This window comes from Chenopodium quinoa, unplaced genomic scaffold (genome assembly GCF_001683475.1).
Source record: "Chenopodium quinoa cultivar QQ74 unplaced genomic scaffold, ASM168347v1, whole genome shotgun sequence".
Taxonomy (NCBI): Eukaryota; Viridiplantae; Streptophyta; class Magnoliopsida; order Caryophyllales; family Amaranthaceae; genus Chenopodium; species Chenopodium quinoa.
In genome coordinates this window covers 83,728-90,857 of record NW_018745477.1, presented here as the reverse complement: position 1 = coordinate 90,857, position 7,130 = coordinate 83,728, and the positions used below count along the sequence as shown (strand labels likewise).

The following is a 7,130-nucleotide window of genomic DNA, read 5'->3' as shown; positions in this document are numbered from 1 at the left end:
TAAAGATTGGTCCTTGACATTGGCTCCAAGCCATCATAGAAGAATCTCATGAGCAAATTATGGTTAAATTCATGATGAGGACATGCTCTAATCAAATCCTTAAACCTTTCCCATGCTTCCCCAAGAGTTTCATCCGGTTCTTGCTCAAAGGAAGCTATCTTCCTCCTCATTTTTGCGGTTTGCTCATCGGAAATGAACCTCTTGAGAAAGGCCTTCGCAACTTCCTTCCATGTGCTGAGAGAGTTGGGCTTCAAAATCTTAAGCCATTTCTTTGCTCTTCCGGTGAGAGATTGCCGAAAGAGATGCATACTAATGTAATATTGGCTCACTTCACTTGTTTGCATCATTGCACACAACTCAAAGAATCGGTCCAAATGCTCAATGGGGTCTTCACTTACGCCTCCGGAAAATTGCTCAATTTGCACCATCCTAGCATATTATGGATGGATTGTGAAATTAGTCTCGGTGGTCGGGAGAAGTATACCACTTGTGAACTCATAGATTTCCGGATTTCCAAACTCCCTAAAAAGAAGGCCATCCTCTTGTCTTGCCATATCTCACTTTGAATACAGCAAAGCTAAGCACACGATTAGCAATGACAAGTAGGATTAAACAAGAAAAATAAAAGAAAGGAAAGCAAATAAAATGACTCTAACAATAGCAAAAATAAATGTTAAACAAGCCGCTTCCCTGGAAACGGCGCCAAAATTTGATCACGGGTTAGATAGGTCGTTAAGCTACTACCCTAATCAAATTAGAAATTTATAATACCTAAACCTACACTAAACTGGTTAGTGGCAAGTAAAGGGTCGAACCACTAGGGAAGCACACTAATTTAACATCAATAATTACTAATGCAAGAGTGAAAAGGGGATTTTTTTGTTGGTTTTGTTGAGTAAGAACACTACAACTACAAATAGGCAAGAAAATGATGATTAAAATAAAGGGAAAAAGACACTAGGGATACGGGGGTGTCCAATATAGAAAGAGGGGATTAATGGTGATTATCATGAAACACATGCCAAAGAAAACAAGATTCTACCTAAACAATTCATTCTCATGCAATAGTCTAGGCAAATCAATGAAAGAGGTCTACACTAATAAGGATCATTCTCATGCATCCTATTAGTTACAATCAAATCAAGAGAATAAAGAAGCACAATCCATAACAACTCCACTTTAATAACTCATTCTCATGCAATCATTAAAATAGAGATGATCTCAATCTAGCTCAAATCACTTTCATGCATTTAAACTAGAAAACATCAAATAGAGTGCAACAATAATCTCAAACTATTAAAAATCATGTCTTTCATCAATTTATGGCATAAGTTCAATCCAACCATCATCATTCATCCAATATCAACTCATATCTTCCACCCCCTTCCCCTAGCTAAAAGATTATCCTAGAGAAGGGAGATTAAACATAAAAACTAAACAAAGTAAGGAGGCAAAATAAACAAGGTAGAACATGAAAATCTAACTAACAAGAACAAATGAGCAAGTAATAAATCAACAAAACAAAAGGCAAACTAAATGAAAGCAATAAACTAGAGTAAAGAGATAGGGAAGAAAAGATTACTAAATGAAGACTTGAATTAACAAAGCTTGAAGAAGATCCATGAGCAACAATGAAGAAAATCACAATCTAACCCTAAGAGAAAGAAAATTAAGAGAGAGAAAACTAATCATAATATAGGGGAAATTAATTGCCAAGAGAGTATTAACCCCCAAAACGGGTATTTATGTTACAAGTTAAATAAAAGAAAATAAAAAGAAAAGAGAAATAAATAAAAAGAAAAAGGAAAATAGAAAAAGAAATAAAATAAATAAAGAAAATAAAACCAATTATCCCCCAAACCGTCAGCCTCCTAATCTTCTTCTATTTCAATTTGGCTGCTCTTGAATCATCATCACCACCGTTTGATCGTCTTCATCAATTATCACCAACCATTTTCATCTTCAATCATCATCGCTCATCATCATCATCAATAGTTAAGCATCAAATCAAGGTCGTTTGATCTTCATTAAAATCACGTGAGAAGCTCGTAATTGAGAGGTTCGAGATTAAAGCCGCATTTAAGCGCCCGCGAAGACGTCGCGCATTGGTCGCGCATAACTTACTGTCTACAATCTATTTTTAAGTCTGATATGCGCGCCTTCGGACAGGGTCGCGCGCCCGCGAAGCTCCAATCAAATAGGAGCTTATTTGAGGTTCGATTATTTGCTAAAGGTGAAGAGTGGTGGCTAGAATTTGCTACCGTGTTGCTGAAGTGCAACTATGATTAATGTTGTAATTGATCCTAGGTTGCTTGCGATTGGTGGTGGAGGAGATTGATGGTGGTTTCGGTGGAAGATGGTGTTATTGGTGGGTTGTGAGCTGCGTGAGGCTTCTCTATTTTTGGTGAGGTGTTGCGAGTGGTCGGATCTTGTTGGAGTGGGTCGTTTGTGCGGCTGATTTTGCGCAGAAAAAGTGGAATCGGGGTGAGTAATTGCGGTGGACTACTTTGCTAAGGTTGCGGGATGTGCGGTGGTTGAGGGTGTTGTTCAGGTGTGCAAATTTGGGGTTATTGGTGGGCTGAATTGGGGTTATTGGTGGGCTGCTGGTGCAAATTGGTGAAGGGGAATTGGTTGGTGTTGTTGGGGGAAAGCAGGGAGCAGGGCAGTGTGGTGTAGGATAGGGAAATGGGTGGTGATGGTTAAGGTGATAGCAGCTAGGACAGCTTGGAGCATGTTTTTTGACTCAATTCTCGGACCTTGAACTTGATTGACCAAGGACCCAAAAGCACTTACAACCAAAAACAACACGAGGGGATTATCAAAAGATAAAATAAAATAAGATAAATAAAGTAAAATAAAATGCTAAAACTAAAGAAATAATAAAATTAAATGAAATAAATAAAAATAAATAAAATAAAACAAACTAGAAACTAAAAGAAAATAAATAAAACGAGAGAAGTGGGAAATTATTAACTCAAACTACAAAAATAAACTAAAAACTATTAAAAACTACAAAAATACTCAAAATAAAGATAAAAGACGAGAATAAGCAAACTGAAGAAATAAAGGACAAAATGAGCAAAATTATTGGAAAATAAGCCGGAAAATGACTCAATAACACCCTAAAAGTTGCATAAAAGTCACTTATCACACGGTGATGCCATTCGGGTTGAAAAACGCGGGTGCGACTTACCAACGAGCAGCGACTGCCTTGCTCCATGACTTGATGCATAAAGAAGTTGAAGTATACGTGGACGACATGATTCTGAAATCAAAAGATCGCCCAGGCCATCAAGTAGCCTTACGAAAATTCTTCGAAAGGTTAAGAAAATACAACATGATGTTGAATCCATCTAAGTGTGCTTTTGGAGTCACCTCAGGAAAACTTTTAGGCTACGTCATAAGCTCTAGAGGAATATAGATAGACCCAACCAAGATCAAGGCAATCATGTCATTGCCACCGCCCAAAACCGAGAAGCAAATTCGAGATTTTATTGGCCGGTTGCAATACATAAGCAGGTTCATATCAAAATTGACGACAAGCTTAAAAAGAATGTACCAGTGATATGGGATGAAGATTGTCAAAAGGACTTTGAAAAGATCAAAGCCTATCTCGTAAATCCTCCCGTTTTAGCACTTGCACTTCCGGGAATACCTCTTAGGCTGTACTTAACATTTACTAAAGAGACAATGGGAGCCACGCTAGCGCAAGAAGAAGAAGGCAAAGAAAATGCAATCTACTATCTAAGAAAGAAGATGCTCGAGTATGAAGCACGCTATACACCACTTGAGAAATTGTGCCTCGCATTGGTGTGGGCCACAATCAAGTTAAGACATTACATACTCGTGCATACAGTCTTCGTAGTTTCCCGATTAGATCAACTCAAGTATTTATTTGAGAAATCTACACTCAATGGGCGCATATCAAGATGGATAGTCAACTTAGCCCAGTTCGATGTAAGGTTCATGCCACAAAAAGCTATCAAAGGATATGTGGTATCGGATTTTCTAGCAGACTTTCCAATAAAAGACTCGACGCCAATACACGACATTGAATTTCCAGACGAAGACTTGATGGTCACTGAAGATGATACTTGGACCTTGTACTTCGACGGAGCCTCAAACCAAAAGGGATGTGGCTTTGGAGTATTACTAGTATCACCTAAAGAAGAGCACGTTCCAATCACCATAAAGCTTGATTTCGACGTTACTAACAATGCTGCTGAATACGAAGCATGTGTGGTAGGCCTTGAAACAGCTTTGGCATTGGGAGTAAAAAAGTTCCGGATATTCGGAGACTCTTCATTGATCATCAATCAAATCTCCAAGAGGTGGAAAGTAAGGAGTGAAAGTCTAGCCACTTACCAAACTTATTTGGAAACCCTTACTAATTAGTTAGAAAAGGTAGAATATACATATCTACCTACAGAAGAAAATCAATTTGTTGATGCCTTGGCAAGACTAGCCTCAATGGTTAAGATTCCTACGGAAATCGAGCAAATGCCTCTAACTATAGAAAAAAGGCGCAAACCGGCCTATATTCAAGCTATAGAAGATGGTGAAGTAATCCAAGATGAAGAAGAAGAAGAAGAAGAGCCGTGGAATACGGATATACTCAATTATGTCACCAAAGGAGAATACCCTCCCCATGCTGACAAAAGAGCAAAACGAGCATTAACACTCTTAGCTTCCCAATACGTACTCATAGAAAACGAGCTACACAAAAGGGTACCTAAGGGTCGAGCTTTCTTATGTGTATGAAAAAAGGATGCCCAAAGAGCAATGAGGATAGTCCACGAAGTAATTTGGGGAACTCACGTAAATGGTAAAATATTAGTCCAAAAGATAATCCGAGAAGGATAATATTGGACTACAATGAATAGGGATTGCCATCAATACGTAAAAAGATTCCCTAAGTGCCAAATCTACACTAATTTACAACATGTTCCTCCATCTTTGCTCTACACCTACACGTCGCCATGACCATTCTCTACATGGGGAATTGACATCTTAGTGGCAATTGATTACTTCACAAAGTGGGTCGAAGCACAATCGTACGCTAAACTCACTGCAAAACATGTAGCACTCTTTATCGAAAGAAATATTATTTTTCGATATGGAGTCCCACATGAAATGATAAGTGACAATGGAACTCACTTTCAAGCCGAATGTGAAGAATTGCTAAAGAAATATGGAGCAGTCGAAGCAGCTAATAAAACTCTAAAGACTATCATCGAGAAAATGACGGAAAATTACAAGGATTGGCCTGACAAACTTCACTTCGCATTGTGGGGTTATCGTACATTAATTCGCACATCAATAGGAAATACGCCATTTTCCTTGGTTTATGGAATGGATGTCGTACAACCTGTCGAGCTAAAGATTCCATCTCTACGCGTCGCATTAGTGAACAAACTCGATGAAGCACTAGTAGAAAAAAGCAATTAGCCATCGGTTCAAAACCCCCCTATGCCACCGGTTTTGAACCGGTGGTCATTTGGGGGGTGGCAATAATCTGATGCAAAAGCCACCGGTTCAAAACCGGTGGCAAAAACAAGTATTGCCATCGGTTAACCGGTGGCAATTACTGTTGGCGGATTTTTTTTTTTTTTGGGTATTAAACATTTTTGCCACCGGTTAACCGGTGGCAATAACAGCTACATAATTTTATTTTTCCTTTCTCTTTTATGCTGCAATTATAATACTAATACTATAATATAAAAACAATCAATGTAAGGCAAACAACATCACATGAGCGCAAAAGAATTGTTATTGTAAATTGTTATTGTACAATACTAAAAAAAATTAAAAAATTACATTGAATTATAATCAAACAATGAAATTCAGCTTTAAATTATTGTACAATAAAAAATAATAAATAAAAAAATACGTCTAAAACAATATTTCAAAATCAAAGTCTTGAATCTTGTTGCATGTCTTGAATCTTGATGCATCAATTAAGACCTGCATAAATTAAACCCAGAATTAATAAAACTTACCAAAAAATGCGAAAAATAACAGTACCCAAAAAATTCACGAACTCTAAATTATAAAAAAAAAATCGCAAACCCAAATATTTCACAAACCCAGAATAGTTCACGAACTCATGCATGTACCTAGATAAAAAAACGATCCAAATATTTTTAAAATCAATTAACCCCAAAAATTTAGAAAATCAATTAAACCCAGAAAAATTTCGAAATCACTTACACTCAGAAAAATTTCGAAAATCAATTAACTATAAAAAAAATTTCGAAATAAATTAAATTTTAAAACCCAGAAAATCAATTTCGAGCTCCACCATAAATAACAAAACCCACCCACCTTAAACCACCGTAACCACAACCACCACCACAACCCACGAATTCCACCAAAAAAAACAAAAAACAAAATAAAAGTAAGAAAAAAGAGAAATTACCTCGAATTTCACCAAAAATCCCCCGAAATTATCTAGAATTTGGGTTATAAAGGTCAAATTCGACCATGAAAACTCTAGATCTAGAGTCTTCATGGTCGAATTTGACCAGAAAACCTTAGGTGGCGAAAGTTAGTGGCGGCGGCGGCGGTTTTCAAAAGAGGTGAAGAGGAGGGAGGAGGCGAGGGAGATAAGAGAAGAAGAGCAGAGGGGATGAGGGGACGAGAGAAAAGAGAATGAAGGTGGACTGAGCTGAGAACGAAGATGAGAAAATGGGTATGGAGGAGCTGTGAGGAGTGAGGAGAGATAAGTTCAGAAAGAAAAAGGGAGGAGAGAGAAGATGAGGGGGATAGGGTTTGGTAAAAGGGGTTAATATATAGGAAGGAACAAAAGGGGTGGGTTTTAGAAAAGGTAGGGTTTTTTTTTAAACAAAGCCACCGGGTTTGAACCGGTGGGATTAATATTTTTCCCACCGGTTCGAACCGAACCGGTGGCAATACTAATCCCTCAAAATCCCGCCCATTTTTCCCCTTTTTTTGCCACCGGTTTTTGAAAACCGGTGGCCATTGAGCGGTGCCTTTTTGCTTTTTTCTACTAGTGAAGTTGAATGGACTAGGGCAAGACATGAGGAGCTAATTCTACTTGATGAAAAACGACTAGAAGCTCTACATCACACTTAATGCTACCAAACGTATAGCTAGGAATTTTAATAAGA

General features: G+C 37.8%; 1 long non-coding RNA gene across 1 annotated transcript; it reads right to left on the bottom strand.

Annotated features, from left to right (window-relative positions):
- Window positions 1-5,754: 5,754 nt before the first annotated feature.
- LOC110715171 lies at window positions 5,755-6,880 on the bottom strand. The gene is made up of 2 exons (XR_002510249.1): window positions 6,419-6,880; window positions 5,755-5,964 (listed from the first exon to the last, which is right to left on the bottom strand). It is a non-coding gene; the product is annotated as an uncharacterized LOC110715171 (long non-coding RNA).
- Window positions 6,881-7,130: the final 250 nt, after the last annotated feature.